At 45.4% G+C, this 19,836-nt stretch overlaps 1 long non-coding RNA gene across 2 annotated transcripts in view; it reads right to left on the bottom strand.

Moving 5' to 3' along the window:
* LOC133499681 (uncharacterized) overlaps positions 1–19,722 on the bottom strand; it is a 28,251-nt gene extending 8,529 nt beyond the window's left edge. Inside the window, exons 1-4 of one of the 2 annotated variants that reach the window (XR_009794716.1) lie at positions 19,532–19,722; positions 19,046–19,232; positions 18,643–18,730; positions 12,583–12,708 (exon numbers count right to left, since the gene is read on the bottom strand). This is a non-coding gene — a long non-coding RNA (uncharacterized LOC133499681). Of the gene's footprint in view, positions 1–12,582; positions 12,709–18,642; positions 18,731–19,045; positions 19,233–19,531 lie in introns of those variants that run through there. The other variant, XR_009794715.1, reaches the window with a different exon arrangement.
* Positions 19,723–19,836: the final 114 nt, after the last annotated feature.

Below are 19,836 nucleotides of genomic sequence, written 5' to 3'. Positions count from 1 at the left end.
TCACAGGGCGCTGGAGACTATCCCAGCTGACTACGGGCAAAATGGTCGCCAGTCAGTCAGTCACAGGGCACATATAGATGCCGTCACTGAAGCCGCCTGCACCAAAATCAGGCAGGCAAGTGTACCACTACACCAGTGATTTCCAACCTTTATAGAGCCAAGGCACATATTTTACAATTGAAAAATCCCACGGCACACCAACAAAAGTAAAAGTCACCAAAAATGGATCAATTCATTGCTGTATGTACTTCCTGCCATCGAATAGAAGATGATTTTTGTTGTTCTGTCTGTCATTGTGCCTCCCTGGCATAAATAGATGAATAAAGATACATTTCTTGGGTTTTTTAGCAATGACATCAAATTGGAAAACTTCCCATGGCACCCCTGAAGAGTGTTCACAAATGTACCCCAGAAATACTGCACAACACCATCAGTGAACCCCCTTTAAAGTTCATCACTAAATTTGAGACTGAGCGTTTTACTGTTTTCATGATTAACAGTTTTTAAGTCATTCTCCGTCGATACGCTTGTCTTTGTTTTAATTTCCTACTGGAAATTTCCGTTTCAAGTCCATTCAAGTTGGAATTTGTGCCTCGGAATGAATTGTTTGACCTTGAAGCTTTTATTATACTGCGTAAATAAAGAAGTCACCCACTTTCCTTTTACGGCATCTCTCTGTCCAGCTCCTGACCGTCTGAAGTCCTGTAACTTTAAATAAGCAAGGTTTTTTTTGTTGTTGTTTTGTTTTTGTTTATTTGTTTGAAGGCGCTGAGGATGGAGCTGCCAGGTAAAAGAGGGAGAGAAAGACCAAAGAAAAAGGTTGATGGATGTTTTGAGGGAGGACATGAGGACAGTGGGTGTTAGAGAGGAAGATGCACGAGATAGGCTCAGATGGAAAAAGATGACACGCTGTGCCGACCCCTAACGGGACAAGCCGAAAGAAAAAGAAGAAGAAGACGTTTGTTTGTTCGGAGGCAGCACGGTGGGGCAACTGGTTAGCCTCAGAGTTCTGAGGACAGAGGTGCAAATCCCAGCCCCGCCTGTGTGGAGCTTGCATGTTCTCCCCGTCCCTGCGTGGCTTTTCTCCGGGTACTCTAGTTTCCTCCCGCATCCCAAAAACATGCAGTGAATGGAGACTCTAAATTGCCCACAGGTGTGATTGTGAGTGCGACTTCTGTCTGTCTCAAGGTGCCCTGCGATTGGCTGGCAACCAGTTCAGGGTGTCCCTCACCTCTGCACGACGATAGCTGTTATAGGCTGCGACACTTCCTCGACCCTTGTGAGGATAAATGGTTCAGAAAACAGATGGATGGATGTTTTTGTTTGGTTTTTTTTGGGAGGCAGCACGGTGGAGCAACTGCTTCAAGAGTTGGCCTCACAGTTCTGAGGACCAAGGTTCAAATCCAAGCCCCGCCTGTGTGGAGCTTGCATGTTCTCCCCGTGCCTGAGTGGCTTTTCTCCGGGTACTCTGGTTTCCTCCCGCATCTCCAAAACATGCATTCATTGGAGACTCTAAATTGCCCTCTTGTCTGTCTCAATGTGCCCTCCAATTGGCTGTCAACCAGTTCAGGGTGTACCCCACCTCGTGAGGATAAATGGTTCAGAAAATAGATGGATGGATGCTTGTTTGTTTGTTTGTTTGAAATAACACGCAGCAGTCTTAAGTACATATCTCCACATTTGGCAGCTGGGAACTGTGCAGTATACACACACGAGTCGCCATTAGCCGATACGTACGTAGTTGCACGAGTACGCAGGCGCGAGCTCAGGCTGCCCCGGCTTGTGTTTTTACCTCGGCAGAATTGTTTTGAGGCAGGCGCTGCGTTGAAACCCTCGCCATGCGTGGTCTCGGATGGCCTGGTGCGGCCGGCTGCGGTTACGGCTGTTGAGTCGGCCTGACCGCCACATGATGAATCACGTCCACGCTCCTTCCAAAATCACATACGCAGAGCCCCAGCCACCATCTCCCCCCCCCCACCTCACAGTGACTAAAACAAGAGGAACAACTGTCATCCTCCCTCCACTTGCATGGAGATTAATGTTAACAAGCACAGTCAGAGCTTTCAACAGACGTGCAGAAAGCAGGAAAGCCAGAAAAGCGACAGAGGAGAAAAAAAAAGGGGGGGGGGGACGGGAGGAAGCAAAAATCTGGACCTCGGACCTCTGCTGTCAGGGTTTCTCTTCTCTGATTTGCGCCCATGGCCAGGTCCAGCCCCCATCGCGCAGAGAACGCCGAGTACGCCCCGGTGGGCATATCGGAGCAGCTGAACGAAAGCCGAGGCTTTGGCCTAAAAGCTACAAAACAAGGGAGCAAATCCGGATGGTCAGGCACAAAGTTTTATGCCGCCCCGTTTGTTTGGAAACTTTGTGCCGGTCCTTGCGAAAAGGCAACGCGCACAAAAGCGGCCGCTCGCTTCATTGTTGAATCCTGCCAAAACCAGTTGGTTAAAAATACAAAAGATCAGCCATAACACAAAGTAGGAAGGAAAGAAGGAAAACATTATTCCCCCCCCGCCCCCCCCTTTCACATCAGAGTGGAATGGCCTTTTCTGTGCAAGTTCATATCACAACACAGAACAATCAAATATCCGAAATGAATTGCTTTGTTTTATACCAGAGGACATATTCCCATATTGTGACGCAAGACCCTACCGGATTAAATGTGTGCTTATTATTTTTGCATCAACGTGCTTTTGCGGTCTTCTGAGAGACAGCTGCCTCAAACTATATTCATCTCGCTATTTGGCGCCTAACTCCTAAATGCCCACCTGGGACCGCGCTCATCCAATCTCGGCGTGGAGAACATCTCTCCTCCATTGAATAAGGTAAACACGCCTCTGAATGAAAATCATCCATCAGTGACGCTCCTGTTACCATAGCGCCTGTGTACTACCTTCCCTCAACTCTCCCGCTCCCCCCCCCCCCCAGGCTCCCAGAGGGCTGTTTGATCAGCGTGTGGGGGGTGGGGGGGGGATGCAACCTTGGGAAATGTTTCCCGTTGGATGCAGGGATCCGTGGAAGAAGCGCTAAAATTAGCCCCAGCCTGCTGCAGGATTGTCGGAGCGAGTGTGAAAGAACATCAGCAGAGAGCGGCGAGGGCGAACGGAGCGGTGGGGGTGGGGGGGGGGGGCGAGACCCGTCGACTGAGACGCCGCTGTGCGCATTCGCCAGGCTGTGGCAAATTACATGGCTGGATTTCATCAATATGCAAAAGGTACGCGCGTACAGCCTTGCGCAAATTGATGCTCATTAAGCGCATCATACGCATATTTACTCCTTACAAGTACAGAACATAAATACCACACTGGAAAAGACTGTGAAATTTACAATGAAATGCTGTAAAATTGTGACGGGAAGAAAACAAATTGTCAATAGAAAAACACTGAAAAAAGGTTACATTTAATGTTTTGTCATACACAGAGGCACGAGTAAAGTACAGATACGGGCGCAGAGTGTACGGCCTGCGACCGGGAGGTTGCCAGTTCGGTTCCCTGTCACATCATAGTTGGGCGAGACATTTAAAGGTCATATAATTTACCGAAACAAATTTTTTTCTATTTGAGATCTTATTTTGGCTCAATCGGGCCAGAGTAAATATGTCAAATATGAATTGAGATGGTTCAAGCGTTCCTTTTTTTTTTTTTCTTCTTTCCCTCTGTTCATTCGAATTTCTTATCTATGTCACTAGCGAAAATCTGCACTTCCCAGCCGGCGCTGTCAACATAAACACGTCTGCTCTCACCAGTCGGTCAACCAACCAGAGCAAAGGGATGGTCTTCGCCCAATATGGACAAAGAGGATACAAAACTGGGTCAAGCAGTCGTTTTCAGAGGAGCCTATTGTGGACACTCGTATGAGAAATTTCAAAATGAAATTGACAATTTTGTCCATCTAAAATCCCTATATGTTTAAACACCCAAAAAACGAGACATTTAATCCACATTTGCCTTTGCTATAAGTGTAATCTTCATTGTTATTGTTAAAAATAAAACAAAACAAAACAAATATCCAGCAGCCATTAAAAAAATGCTGTGACGGATGTATTGCGCAATGCAATATTAAATTATTAGAGAAATAATTATTTTTACAAGTGCGTCTTTTGTTTGTGATAGTTCATTGAATGTGTTTCTTATTGACATTTATGGTTGTTTTATGTTGTGCTATGTTTTTTTTTTTTTTCTTGATGACATTATGACTTTTGGTTGTGTGCAGAAAAGGGCTGTTTAATTTAACCCTTAAAATTGTTTTTTCTCTGTTCACATTTACATTCTTTGTACAGTAAAATATACCGCGCATGCTGAAAATATGTTGATATTTGACTATTCTGGCAACTCAAAACCTGCACTGTCTTTTTACTGCGCAGATGAATTTGTAGGAGAATACGAGGCTTCAACTCCACCACGGGGCCTTTCGTCAGTGGGCATCTGTGGCCCCGTTCCCCACTTAGTCCCCTGCCAAGGAGCCCAGCCTGCTCCTCAGCGTGGGAGAGCAGAGGGCAGATGGGTCGAGTCCGATTATAGAGTTGTCCGGCCTCCCTCTCTCGCTACGCGCCGGGCTCAGGGCCGGCACAGAAAGTCTGTTTGTTGTCGGTATTAGGAGCTAAACGGCTTAACGGTTAGCAGAGGGTCGAGGACGTGGTCTTGAGTCGCTGCCAGATTCAGAGACCCAAGGCGATTTGAGGGGAGTTGATTGGGCCCGAAGGAGGGCGAAGGCAAGCGAGGCACCCTCAAGAGGTGCAAGGCCTTTCTTTACTTAGCTCCGAGAAGCGCCGGTGTTTGGTCACAATATTAGGCAAACAGTAGCAAAGAGTTGCGTATACGTAGATCCTAAAGCTCTGTTTTAATTGCCAGGTGCAGTACTTCAACCATTATGTTTATTAACTTGGTTGCTGTTCGCCGAGGGAGGGAGAATGAGCGGACTCCTATTTTGATTCTCATGTGCATTACCACAAATATTGAGGACCCCTCCCGTTTTAGTGCACTGCAAATGTACACAGCTGCATGCTGCAACTCTCAAAATGGCTACACCTGTATAATAACTACGCTAAAATTGACACCGACACGTTCTTCAGATTTTTTTTTTAATGAATTTTCCTGAGTCCAAATGTTGGACTGGAGTCTTAACTGATTTTTTTGCTACTTTTAAAGTTGCCCCGAACTGAGCATTAACCCATTAATGGGCAGGGTGGCAATTTTTTTGCCTCATTGAGATAAAAGTCTCCTAACAGGCCACAATCAAGGAAATAACACTTCATTTTCGTTTCACGCATAAAACAAAGGGCAAAAAAGATGTACCCTCTCGGGACGGGTATGTTATCGGTTCTGTGAAGCGGTACATACTAGAGATATGTTTATTAATTCATTCTAGACGGACAGGCAGACTTATTGCTCCCCATCTGGTACTGGATCTCATTAGATTGTGCAGGTGTGCCTTAAGAAAGGGCTGGCGGGATTGTTATTTGCCCTCGCGTACGATATCCTGCTACTCCGCGCAGTGTACACAACCGCGCTCGTCTGTTAGTCGTACTGGTGATGCGTGAAAATTGTTGAAACGCGAGTGTTAACGTGTGTATTCTTCAGAGTTGGGCTTTGGCGTCTCAGCATACGCGTATCCTTCATTTGGGGGACTTTTGATGCTGATCTCCACTTCCGACAAAGACAACATGCAGCTAATCCGGGACAACCTGCGTTCTTGGCCCAAAGACGCAAATAGACTACGTTTCCTTCTCGGGTACCACGAGCGCAATTATTCACGTATTGGAGTGCTGCATCTGTAAAGGAAGAGTGCCCGAGGGTGGAGATGGAGTGGACAAATTGTGTTATTCTTGGGGATTTTGCTACATTTAAGTACCATGGCTAAGATATGTACACAAATTAAAAAAAGCAAACTGCACTTAGATTAAGTTGAAGTACTGCTGACAGACTGTGTCAACTATGTGCGTAGCGCCAGATGAAAAGGGCTACAGTAATCCCCTCTAGCCTGTCGATTTCCCTAATCTCCTGCTTTTGTTGTTGCCGGAGCCCAGAGGAGGGCGTGACGGGGTCAGGGGTGAAATTTAAGAGCCGTCGAGGATGGCGCTGGCGCTGGGAACACAGGAGGTTTCACGCGCTGATTAGGCTTCATGCATACTAGCACACTTGCATTTCAAAGGTGCATCATATTAAAAATAGCAATCTACACCCAGAGTAATATCTGAAGAGACGTTTGGAGCTCTTTGAAAATAAAATACACTCCATAAACTACAGAAATACTGTAATTTCCGGCCTATAAACCGTAACGTTTTTCCACACGCTTTCAACCCTGCGGTTTATGCGGTGATGTGGCTAAGTTGTGCATTTTTTAACAGGCGCAAGGGGGCACTAGAGAGGAAAAGGAGTCAGACCGGTGGAATATATGTGCCGAGGAAATGACGGTCCGGCCCTGTTAGCGCTGGGCTAGGGTTAGCGCTGTGCTAGTGTGTTGCTGCTGAGTTACTGGCGTGTCTCATTGATATTTACCAGTAAGACTGTTACCATCAGGGCTAGCGCGGTGCTAGCGTTAGCGCTAGCCTTAGCGCAGTGCTAGCGTTAGCACTAGCATTAGTGTGCCGCTAGCGTTAGCATTAGCGCTAGCATAAACTCTGTGTACCGTCTTTCTTTGTAAATATGTCACGTTTGAATGTGGGTTTCAACTTGTGGCTTTTACACAGCTACGGCGTATGTATGTACCAAATGGTATGTACTCTGTGAGGCTTGTAACCAGGTGCTGGGAATTACGGTACTCAATACAAGATTGAAAACGTCTGCCTGTCCCTATAAAATGGTGTTTGGCACAAATGTTTTTTTTTTTTTTTTTAAAGTAGGTTTACCTTGCAGTGGGTCTCTATTTGGTCCGCGGCGATGTCGGTTGTCACGAAATGCAGTCATGTGATCGCTGCCACTTTGCCGTCAAATCACATAACCGCTCACATGCAATCGGGAGGCAAGTATGTCAGTCACTAGTTTCTAAAGTTCCCTTCATCCAGAACTCATAACATGTACTGTATTTGAAACTATGGGAAATGTACAGGTAACTTGAAATATGAATGTGTGTCGTAGAGGCCCGAGTTTGAGCTTGTACTTCCTGCAAATTTCTGATAACAGAAAGGAGTGGGCCTCTTTTGGAAAGACAAACAAGGCTGGCAAAGTTTAAAGGTCGAAGGGCGAACACCAATCACCAATGTACATGGCACCAAACACGCAGTCATATACCATCTACTAAAGAGCGTAAGTGCATGTGGAATAAAATGTGTTGTAGTCTGTGAAAGGTGCAGTGAACGAAAGTCTCCGGCAGTGTTGATAATTGTTCTTCTGAGAAACATCTCCCAAATGCAGATCAACAAGTTTCAACAGCCCAAAAAAAAAAAAAAAAAAAAAATTGTGACTAAGAGAATGATGATGTCACCTTGGCTCCCAAACCCACAAGCACACTCGCAGTCTTTTTGCCGTTTTGACAGAGGTGTGACACTCCCTGCCTGCAGCAAAATACCTGTGGGATTATTAGCACGCAGCCCAAAGCGCTGGTGGCCCTCGGACCTGCCCGCCATCTGGTTAAAAACAACATCCGAGCGGAGGCACTGGAGAAATCCCCGGCCTTTATGTGCGAGAGGCGACTGGAGGGGATGAGGTTGCACCAGCATGTCTTCTCCTCTGTAACCCCGGGGGGTGATAGGTTTAGAACAGTGGCTAGCATTGTTTGGCCGCACAACCCCCCCCCCCGTGCCTCCTCTTCACCCTTGCACCCCGCCCAGCCCAAGATCGAGTTAACTCTTGCCCTGCAGTCAATGCGCCTCACAGGAACTCGATCCCCTCTCTCTGTCTGTCTGTCGGAGGTCAGCCGACGAGAAGTTTGAAGAATCGGAATCTGCCTGAGAAGAAGCCGGGCCCATAGCGAGAGCCGCGGATGTCAGTCGCCCACTTGCGCGTCTTGACGATGACTCCCTTAGTGTAAACAACTGACATATTCAATGCAGATTTCACCCCTGCGTTCAACTCATCACAGCAAATCGGTGAACATAACGAGCAAAAAATGACTATTTCAAACGAAGCAGAACACTTTGGTCCAGTTTGGTATTACATCCATTTTGCTGGGGCACAAATATTGTATGGTTCGGTTGAACTTTTTCTTTTTTTTTTTTTAATGAGAGTTATTACAGTTTAGTGATAGACCAGTCATTATGGACCTTTCCGATTGGCGATCATAAGCTCCGCCCCCTTAGCTACAGTTGCCATGCCCAACAATCTTCCAAAATGGCGACTGAACATAACAGGTTTGAACTGGATCCTCTATCGCATATTCCAGATAATATTGGGGTATGTTTTTTTGCCACATGCGTCGGACTTGTCGAAGAAAGTTCTACAGAGAGGTCTCGACTATTTCACACAAGGAATTAAGATTTTGGACAAAGCAAGACGCAATGTCAGAGTTACAGCGAAATCTTTGGCGATCGACGCAAAAAAAAAAAAAAAAAAAGTTTGACGCCTCACAAACTTCATTTTGAAATCCAACAGGATAAAATAGTGGAATCGTACTGCACATGCAAAGCTGGATGAGTACTTTTTGAATGAATCAACCGGGCCCCTTGTGACCTAGCCGGATACCTTTCATCAGAAAGCGCATCTGAGGACCATTTTGTTCGTAACCTTAACCTTTCCAAGCGCATGCTAGTGACAACCGGCATTGCTTGTGGGACAATATGGCAAGAGGGGCGTGTCAAGCCAATGCGGCTATCTGATTGGCTACCATTGTAAGAGTGATTGACAGGTCGGAAAGGTCCATTGTGCTAGCCGATTGCAGATAGACTTTTTTTTAAATCATATTTTCTAGTTCGACAGCCAATAATTTAATCCTGGGTTATTTTGGCTGAGACGAGCTTCTCTGCAACTTCATTTTCCAGCATTGTCCCGCCCACAGCACCACCATTGGTCGCCCTTGCACAGCCGCTGCACGTGTAACAACCAATCAGAACGTAGTCACGGCCATGCAACGCGTGCTCACAGATAAGTGAAAGTTTTACCAAATAAATGTTTAGTTCAGGCAACAGACTCTAGATAAATTGAAATAAATCCTAGTCCTCCACAACCCACAACTACTTGAAACATTACGATGAGCCCATTAAGATGATATATTGATACATCATTTGAGACCACAACATCAACCTTTGGTTAAGTGGTTAGCATGAGCACGCTAGCTTCCCAAAGTCGCACCTAAACAAAGCTCTTCTGTTACATTTGGAAGGATGCGCTAGCGTCATCTCGTTGGTAGCGTTAAGGGTGCAGCACTGGGCCAGCCACTCATAAATCACAGCAGAGGATAGCGAGTAACAGCTCAAATGAAGATAAACCCCTCTTAATTATCAGCTAAACAGGGCAGCGTCCCCTCTCTCCCCGCTCTATCAGTCACCCGCTCGGCATGGGACGGACTTTAGCGTTAGTCTTGCGCGCGCCCGCTGGCGCTTTGGAGGGCGAGTAAAACCCCATTCTCTTACGTTTGGCTTCCACACCTCCCTCCTCGCAAACAAACTAAACAAACACCTGTCGCGAGCAAGTAAATATAGCTTCCTCCACGACCTTTTGACACGTGGCTGTCAATCGGAACACCTTGGACCATAATCGGCTCTTTGCATCTGTTAAATAGGCCCCTCCCACACACACCCGCCCTTCATTTTCTCTCTGTGCTTATTCACTACGCCAATTATCATTAGCCTAATGTCTTCTCAATAGCCTCTGGTCCTCTCCTCATTCAAAGGCTATCTCTTACCTGACCCCAGCAGCAGCAGGACCCCCAGCCGCCACCCCCCATTTGTGCTGATATCTGTGCACCGGCGCGTTGAAGAAGAAGACCAACGACTACTCTGAAGCACATGCAACGTGCGTATATGAGTGATCTTCATATAATTTGATGGATAACGGTGAAGATATGTGTTGAATTTGCTTTTGAAAATAAATTTGTTCATTTTCCTAAATTAATAATTATTAACGCAATTATTGGCAGTTGTAATCCATTAAAACTGTTGTGAATGTTGCTATTAAAAATCTTAAACTTTGAATGCCAAAATGTCTTTTCTGTCAGGGGTCTGTTTTCCGAAGAACATGTAGGGTTTCTCTCTTTTCCATGAAAATACCATGAATGTAAATGCATTATAGTGTCATCAGACTTATTATTTCAGAAACAGTCCTTTTTTTTTTTTCTTCAAAGTTGTCTTCACTGTTGATGCCTCGTTGCAACACACCAGAGGGATCTGTGAGCTGAAGCACCAGGACGACGTGGACACAACATGGCAGGCAAAATTAAGGACTATTTCTGAATTACAAATGAATATGAGTTTGTGAACATGTAAGAACTATTTCATGTCTCAAACATGACTACAATTACATAAAGACAGGAGTGTAATGGTTTTAATGAGTACCGTAATTTCCGACCTATGAGCCACGACTTTTTTTCCCCACACGTTTTCAACCCTGAGGCTTATGCGGTAATGCGGCTAATTTGTCCATTTTTTCTAAACGGCCTCAAGGGTGCTCTCGAGTGCAAAAGTTAAAGAGTGAGACTGGTGGAATATATGTGCCGAGGAAGTAACTTTTACCGGTCCAGCCCTATTAGCGCTGCGCTAGAGTGTTACTGCCGTGTCTCAGTGATTTTTACCAGTATGATTGTTTTTTTTTGTTTTTAACCGGCCCTGTTAGCGCAGTGCCACTAGTATTAGCGTCAGCGCTAGCATTAAACTCTCTGTGTACTGTCTGTCTTTGTAAATATTTCGTGCTTCAATGTCAGTTTCAATGTGGGCACTTGCACCTTCTACACGGCTGCGGCCTATGTATGTACCAAATGGTCTTTCCTTTACGACTGTACTGGGTGACGCTTATAACCCGGTGCGGTCTGTATGCCGGGAATTACGGTAGTTACAATCACGTAAGCATTTGTAGCCGCAGTTTGAACATGTCACTTGCACAACTCGGGATTTTTATGAGGCTTTTGTCTTTACCAACATGAAAAGAAGCATGCAGTATTTAAATGAGCCACCACCATTGGCTCTTTCAATAAGGATTGCTTACAATTTGAAATCATCAAAAACATCGGACTTTAAGTGTGGATGTTTCAGTTTGAGGGGACATTTAGCCTCATGGAGTACAACCAACGTGACAAAACGTTGGCGACCCAAAAGCTCAATTTTGCCATTTGCGATATCTGAATGCCCCTTTTTCTCCCACCAAGCCTTGTTTTTTTTATTCCCTCCCTTCACTTCGAGGAAGTGTATTGATTTCATATTAAGCATGAGCTACCATCTGGCTGCTTTTCATTCCTTTGTTGTTCCCAAGTATGGGGACCAGAGAGGAACGAAGAGAGAAAGGAGAGATCGGGCCACTATGCATTAAAAAGAGACGCTCAGCATTTTGAGCAGCGCGCAATAACCAAGCTCCACTGTATGTATTTGTAAACATCCAATGCTCATTTGCATATAGGCAAACAAGGAGCTTGTATGCGTGTCTCATCTGATGTCGCCCCACATCCAAGTTCAAGTTCCGAGTCCTTCCAGTCCCCATCTCCAAACCAGACCGCGCCCGAGAGAGAAAGTCCTCCGCCTCCCCAACGGAAGTGGATTCGCAAGCCGTGCCGTCTCATTCGGGACCATCTTTCATTGATTTCTTTCATCAGTGCGTGATCGTCTGATGACAAATATTTCACATCCTCCCGCAGTATTGATCGGCCCGCTCTGAGTGGGACGGTAAATGAGGGAGCGCTTTCCCACATGGGGGTCAGCTTCGTGTTTGCGCAAATGAGAAATGGGGTGGCGCCAGATCATCCGTTTTGCTTGGGAGCGGGAGGGGGACGGGTTCGAGTCCCGATGCAGACATCCATTCATCCAATTTCTGTGCCGCTTATCCTCACAACAGTCGCAGGAGTGCTGGAGCCAACCCAGGAGGCGGGGTACGCCCTGAACTGGTTGCCAGACAATCGCAAAACACTCACAATCACACTGAAGGACAATTTTGAGTCTTCATTTAACGCATATTTTAGGGATGTGGGAGGAAACCGGAGTGCCCGGAAAAAAGCCATGCAGGCACGGGGAGAACATGAAAACTCTACACAGGCGGGGTCCGGGATTTGAACCCAAGTGCTCGGAACTGTGAGGCCAACACTTTACAACTGCTTCACCGTCCCACCCCGCTGTGAATTTAAAAAAAAAAAAAAAAAAAAAAATAAAAAGTCAAAACGGCAACCAGTCGACTGGCTGGTTCCTGTTGAGGCGCCCCTGAGCAAGGCACCGTCCAGACCTACCCCAGGCTCAAGCGACCCAGTATCGCGTGCATGCCTCTTTCATTATTCAAACGCAAAATATACAGCAGCTGAATTTCCCCTTGAGGGATTACTATGATTAGATGTGGCCTAAGTCTATCCTAACACTATTTTACACAACTCATTTTCGCCAATTTACAGCAACGCAATTTGATGCAACAGTTTGCAGTAAATACGCAGTGATGAAATTCAACACATTCTGTTACATCTCTGAAGAAAATCAGCTTTCATCTGTGACACAAATTAAGAAAAAAAAAAAAAAAAGCTTCCATTGATGGTGTGCCGAGTTGAAGACTTGAATATTTATTCATGCATCCCACTGTCAATCTGGATTCTGGACATTATTTGTTTGTTACATCTAAAACGGATGCAATATGTCACCGCCAGATTTCCCTGAAATAAAACAATATTACCATTAAAATAATGTCATTACTTGAGTCAAGGATTTGCTTACATCCATTGGCTGCAATTAAGTGAAGTCTGCAGAATTGAACACAATCAAGTCAAGTCGGGCTGGCTCATACATACTGTCTGGGAGTCTGTTGTTAGTTAGAAGTGATCCGCACATCATCTAAACATGGCTCGAAACGATAGGGTAATATTGCCCCGGTCACTTCACTCAATTGTGAGATGTTCTCTTCTTCGAAAAGAGCTTCCGTGTCAGAAGGGGCGTGTTCGTCTCCCATAGTAGGGGCCACAGCGTGTTTTCAATGGCGAATGTCCGGGGTGACGTCACGGGCAGTAGATACAGCCAATATGGCCACCACTTGGATGTCGAATGACACTTTGCGCATGGATAATGCGCTCTCCGCTCATATTTATTTTTTTTTTTTTCTCATGGACGTTGAAGTGAATAATGTTATATGTATTTTTCATTTCAATATCTATTTTAGAATGTTTATAGGGATGACATTTGACCTTTAAAATCGGGAAAGAGTCTTCATTTAATAAATTCAATTAACTCAATAAAATTCAGTCAATTTATTTTTAAGTACAATTAATCTTCATCTCGATCTGTATTTAATCAGTCATATACAAGCAGAATAATTCAAAAAGGTTATTAAAAACTTGTATCTTTGAATTTTGTTTCAATTTCCCTTCAGAGGATGGAATTTCTATAGAAACTGGTTCTTTGCAAATCAAATGTACTTCATATAATTTAAGCAAATCTGAACATGCACATAAGTATATGTGGTATGGTGCATGTACGTAGTACAGTACGCATCATTTATTGGTTCATAGTTATGCGATGTTGACAGCATCAGAATGTGACCTCAGACAGTCTGACCTTTGACACTTGGTCTATTTTACTGTAGCATTGGAGCAAAGGATACATCATTAGTTTCTCTTCCTAACTGCTCTTTGTAGTAGCAAACGTTGTGACTGCTGAGTGTAACGTAACCGAGAAAAGGTGACTGAGGACATCCCGGTCAACGGCAAGTTCAACTAGTTATTATTGAGCAGGGCAGCAGACTTGAAGGGCAGGACTGCGATCCAGGACCGTCTGTGATTAATGATCGGGGACGCGCCCCACTAATTGTCGCGCCTGACACAGGCACACGTCCGCACACAAAGCAGGACAAGGTCGGAGCAGGGTCCCGTGCTCAATCACCTTCCCACAGAAAGCCGCCGTGCGAGCCTCGAGACTGGGGTGGGGGGGGGTCGCCCAAAGCAGAGGTCACGCGATATCAAGAGTTGGCAGCAGAGGCGGACGGAAAACCAAACAGAGCAGGAAAGCGGACCATACGGTGGCCTTGGGGATTTAGTCGAGGCTTCCGCACAAGACCGAGGAGCGGAAACTAAGGTGGACGGACCGTCCTCACGTGGGGAGCGGCACATTTACTGATCCTCAAAGGAGAAGTTTGAATGAGAGTCTGCTTCCACTCTGTGCAAGTACTGCAATAACCTATAATTGTGAAATTGTTAAATAAAATTGCTAATTTTAAAACAATAGCGGTGTAAAAGGCCACATACGATGGTGGTGTACAAATAGTTCGACCTTTGGAGTGCCTGCCCACACATCAAGTGTGAAATCAAACAACCGATTCAAAAATGAACTTCAGTTCTCCGACTGAAATGTTCCAGCACTTCCGCCAATCTGTTTCCAAACGGCGGGACTAATGAGCAAAATAGTCACTCCAACAACGAGTTTCTGTCAGAGTTTCAGAGCAAAAGAACCACTTTGAGATGCCAAAATCGCTATCAAGTCAAAGCCAAACGCTAAGCAGAGCACAGATTAGCATTAGCTAACAGTGTTACCATCATTAGCTTGAGTTAATGCTAATTTTCTGCTAAATTGCATACAGGGGAGTGGAAGGTGTTTGGCGTACTCCATGAATTGTGCGTTTAAGTGGCTTGGTGATGAAATGCTGCCTTCACCAGCACTAATGGGATCGAATCCTTGTGGGTGCTCACTGAAAGTGTACAAAATGGGGCGCACACTTACTTGATTGCTCCACGGAGGGGTTTGCGGTGTTTGTGTTTGAGACCCCAACCACCTCATTGACTATCTTTTTTCAAGGGGCAAAAAGTTAAATTAGCACCCCGCCCAAGTCGATAAATTGATTTTGTGGCCACCTCGGGAAAAGTCTGCCCACTGGAGTAAAAATGAGCCAATTTCACCATGGCAGTACTATTGCTGAACAGATCTTTATTTTGTTTTTGTTTTTTTACTGAAACGTACCACAGACATGATATGACACCTAGAAGTCTAACTTTAAAAAAAAAAAAAAAAAATACATTGATCAAGAGAATAACGTCATTAATCCCACATTCTCTTTCCAAGTACATAAGCTTTGCAAAAAAAAAAAAAATCTATTTGTTACTATTTTTAAAGTTCATAAGGAAGAACTGAGTGACAGGCCACCGCGGACCGGACAGACCTCAACGGCCCCAACATGCAAATGCGGCAGGCTTCTTTTCCACCTGCCAGCTTCCACGCCAGAAAGAAAGCGAGCAAGGACAGATGGAAGTCATGAATTGGTTTCAGCGACGCACTCCAGACATTCATCTGGATCAGGAAATCCCTTTATAGAGGGCTAGAGTCCGGCTGTTTTCATATTGTTTCTATCAGCCAACAATGGGGGCCAACCCTTGTGCACTCACTTGGCCTTTACTTCATTAACTTCATGAATCACGCTCAAACACTGTCTACCAGCTTTATATTTGTGAACTAGGAAACAGTTTCTGTCAGACGGTTTTGCAAGCAATTGAGTGGAATCAAGATTCGGAGGCAATAGACCCCTAATGATACCTTTCCGAAAATGCTGTTGTCCTAGCTCCGAGTCATTCAGCTAGAGGCCCCCCTCGCGTCCCTCCGTGGCCCCGCCGGCCCCTGTGAGGTTCTCACAAAAAGTCCACAATGCGATTCAAACAATAAGCCAAGGCACAAAGAGCACATTTACACAAGTGAGCTTTCTTTGAAAGCAAAAAGGCAATGTTTGGAAGATTTCCAGCCACCCCCAACCCCCAAAAATGGAGCCCCTTTTGCCCCTCCACACGACACACCGCCTAGTTCATAAAAAAAAAAAGTTCGCCATTCCAGTGATGGAGACGTGGGAGACAAATATACTGCACGGAGCCCAATCCCACCCGCCAATCCAGAAGCACCCCCAATTTAGCCAAGCCCCTCTTTTACAGGACAAAAGCCCTTTAGATGCCGAGTGTATGTGAGGGCTCTGGTGGCTTAACGACCGTGGAGGCCCCTAAATGACACTTCTTTTACTCCCAATCTCCTTCCATTTCTCTGTCCTTTTCTTGCTCTCACCGTTCTCATCTCAAAAGTTCGACAAGGGCTAGAAAGTGTCAGGGGGAGAAAGTGGGTGGAGGGATGGAGGGGTGTGCTGAGGGTGTTCCTATGTCAACATTGTGGTATTTTCCCAAAGATGCATATCGCCTCTATACAAATAAGAGATGTATTTATAGGAGTACACAGAAAGCTGCATGGGAGGAAAGGGGTTGGCCGAGCTTTCTGGACACGACCCCCATGGCTCCGTGGATGGTCTTCGTGGCGAGCGAAATTGTTATTCTTTGGATGAGCGTTGGCTGGGAAACACACAAGTTCTCAAGCAACCGCACGGTGTCCACCAAAACCCCCCGCCTCACCCCACCGCACCGCATGGCCACCGTGCAGAAGAGCCCATTGAAGGAAAAGGTCCAATGCCATACATCTTGACCGGAGCCAATACCCCAAGGCCTCTTTGTCACTGTGTCCTGCATGTCTGAGGCTAATCAGCAGGCATGTTCACAAAAACTGGGTAGAACGTCTCAGAGGCCAGGGTACAGTCAAGTATTTGGTGCAGTCCAAGATCCGAGGTGGATTAAGGTAAAACATGTCCTTATAATCGCTAACTGAGTTAAAGTGCTGTATTTTGTTGACAGGCTGCTCCAAAGCCAACAAAACAGCAACTTCCACTCGGCCAAGGGTGTCGTCGAAACCTGTGAGCACTTGCTCATCCTTCCAGGAACGAGGTTGGTCAAACCAGACAGACGGGTTGTGCGTCATCTTCAGGAAACTTCAAATCAACAGTGACTTGACTGTTGGAGCAACCGTACAACCTTTTCTTTGCACAGGCGGTTCCTTAAAGAATGAAAAGTATACAAGATGTGGGGCGGGCAGTGATATTCCAGATCATTTCTTCCGCTTCAATCCAAAGATAAAACAAAATATAAGAAAGTCCCTCTCTTGAAGCTCCACTCGAGTGGCAAGACTTTCTACAAGGTGTCTAGTCATCCAGATGATTAGTTGAGAGACATTAGTTCACCGATCTTGGATGTGAAAGAAGGCCGGACGCCGGACCCACAATCTCTGCTCTCACCCGTCCCAAACGGAAGTCAGTTTTACGCTCTTCATGCACTGAGGTACCGTCGTAACCCAAAATGGCCTTCCTCGAACGAGCTATCCCGAACAGTTGAACAGACGAAAATGGAAGTTGTACCTAAAGGATTAACCGACCCAGGCTGATTAATTGATATACAATAGATCTTTATCCCACAGCAACTGGAATTTCAAGACAAGAAATGTGAAATCCTGCACACGCCCTGGAAAATTCACTCCCAGTTAGCTCCCAAAAGACACGACAGATATTAGGCCCGAGAATTTCGAAGAATGATAAACACCAGTCAACAATATCAGAAGTTCATCAGTGCAACTTCTTCCACCATTCTCCACGTGTTCTGGATCATGATCAATTATATTCCTTTTCTCTGTAAATTAGATACATTTATATAGCTTATGTCACCCCCCCCCCCCCCGATTTCTCTCCTCAACTGTTTCTTCACAGCCTTCTAATTGTGTTTTTGCACAAAGTCACATTTGTGATCCTTTAATCAATTTCCTACTTCCTGTTCCTTTGTTGAACCACTGGATCACGCCCGAAACAAAATTTCCCTCCCATTTTCACCCTTCACCCACAAAATCCAGTGGAATGCAAACGTCATTACACCAAAAATGCTCAAGATATACGATTTTTTTGGACAAAATTATGAAACCAAAATGGAATTGTTAATCTGAACCTAATTGACATTCGTTCCCCATGTTTCCTCCCAGGTGACGCCGCTGACATAGTCTCTTTCGGCGGTTGTTTGCCAAGGCAGAGGCTGAGGCTCTCCGGGCATCACGCTAACGACACGCTTTTCGATCGTACACAGCAAGCGCATACTACAGCGTCAAACACGGCCAAATAACAGAGGCCTGCGGGAACTCCCGGTTGCTATGTGCGTTTGTGTATCCGAGAAGGCTGCTCATGAGCGCTGCCAGGCACCATTGACGTCCCCACCTCCGTGATGCTACATTGATCGGTATTAAGCAGTGATGCAAATGGAAAATATGTTGTACGGCTCGGTTTGTGCGCTATTTCCATACCGAATAAATACACCCATTAGCGAAAGCGCAGACGCCACTGAGAGGAAACAATGTGGTGCAAAAATATGCATATACATGACATTGATCAACTGCAATTGGCTGGCAACCAGTTCAGGGTGTGCCCCTTCCTCCTGCCCGATGACAGCTGGGACAGGCTGCAGCACTCCCGCGACCCTCGTGAGGATAAGCGGATCAGAAAATGAATGAGTGGATGTTTACATCATTTGCTTAGGGGAATGTATATGAGATAAATAGTTCATTAATAATTTTTTTGCACTTCACAGATGTTTTTCCTCCAATGGAATTTGTACGGTAGTGTTTTAATATTCATAGTCCGTGACTAGTGAATGTATCAGGCAGTAGTAAACTCAATTACAGTAAATATTTGAATGGAAAATACTTCTAAGACATACATACAAAATAATCAAATGAAAATAGGAACAAAATTGAGAGGAAATTCTTACCTTCAGTCTTGTGCTTGGCTTTCATGTAGAGTCAGGCGAAACTTTTTTTTGCTCGCTGTTCTTAATGATCAAACTTCATAAATCAAATCTGCATTTGGAAAAAAGAAAAAAACAGGCAATAGGAATATTATTTTGAAAATGAAATAAAATGGTGGGATTAAATATAAATTGCTGGAAAAAAACAAGGACATTATGAAGACGGTGTCAAACGCAAGGCCCAGGGGCCACATCTGGCCCCTCCTCGTCATTTAATGTGGCACACAAAAGCAAATCATGAATGTCAACTTCATGCTTTATTGCTAAAAGGTACATTATGAACACAGGTGTCAAACTCAAGGCTCATCCCGCATGCGCCAAACCACCTCGCGTCGGAGCCATCGTGGAAGCCATCGCGGCAACCAACCTGTTGCTGGTGGATGAACTGATGCGGAAGCCGTCGCCGGCAGGCCGACGTGCGAAGTGGGGTCGCCAGACGCCGGTGGCCGGTGGGGGGAGAGCCCGGCCAAACCACCTCCTCAGCGTTGTTGACAAGGCCTGTGGCGATCCACAAGGCCTGCGGAGGCAGTCCTTCCGTGGCTGCTGCACAGAAGCTGTCCGACGCACACAGACACATTTAGCTCCCCTGACTTACATATGCGGAACTTTTGTTACATGATGAGAGGATTATGTCCCCACCCCCCAAACTATTATTTTTTTTAGTAGCTGTAGCTGTAAGTAATTTGGAACCCACGAAGCTCTCGTCCTTTGCACCCGTGCAATCCATTTTTTCACGACGAACCGGGTCTTTTTGAAAAGTATGACGAATGAATCCATCCTCCCAAGTGTTCGAACAATATCCATGAATACAACGAGCCGCCATTTTGGCTAACATGAAGGAACAAAGAGCTACCTTCCAACAGGCAAAACTAGTATAAAGAGACAAGACAGCTTGAGTGGGCGTCTGCTACTATCGTCACTTCCTGCTTCTTCTCGAAAACAAATGCCTTGAGAGGATTTTTGTGGAGAGAGTGACAAAAAGCCATATACGTCAAAATCATGTTGTGTGGTGAAAAAACAGATGGATCCATACCGGCTGCCTTTTTTTTTCATTAATGACATGCTAAAAAAACACACACATTTCATGACAGTGGCCCTTTAAATGCTTGGTCTAATTACAGTGGCTAATGCGAAACAGCTGTGACAGGTATCAGGGGT

The sequence above is a fragment of the Syngnathoides biaculeatus genome, chromosome 4, assembly GCF_019802595.1.
Source record: "Syngnathoides biaculeatus isolate LvHL_M chromosome 4, ASM1980259v1, whole genome shotgun sequence".
Classification (NCBI taxonomy): Eukaryota; Metazoa; Chordata; class Actinopteri; order Syngnathiformes; family Syngnathidae; genus Syngnathoides; species Syngnathoides biaculeatus.
The sequence above is the reverse complement of the archived record's forward strand: the minus strand, read 5'-3'. Positions and strand labels throughout refer to the sequence as shown.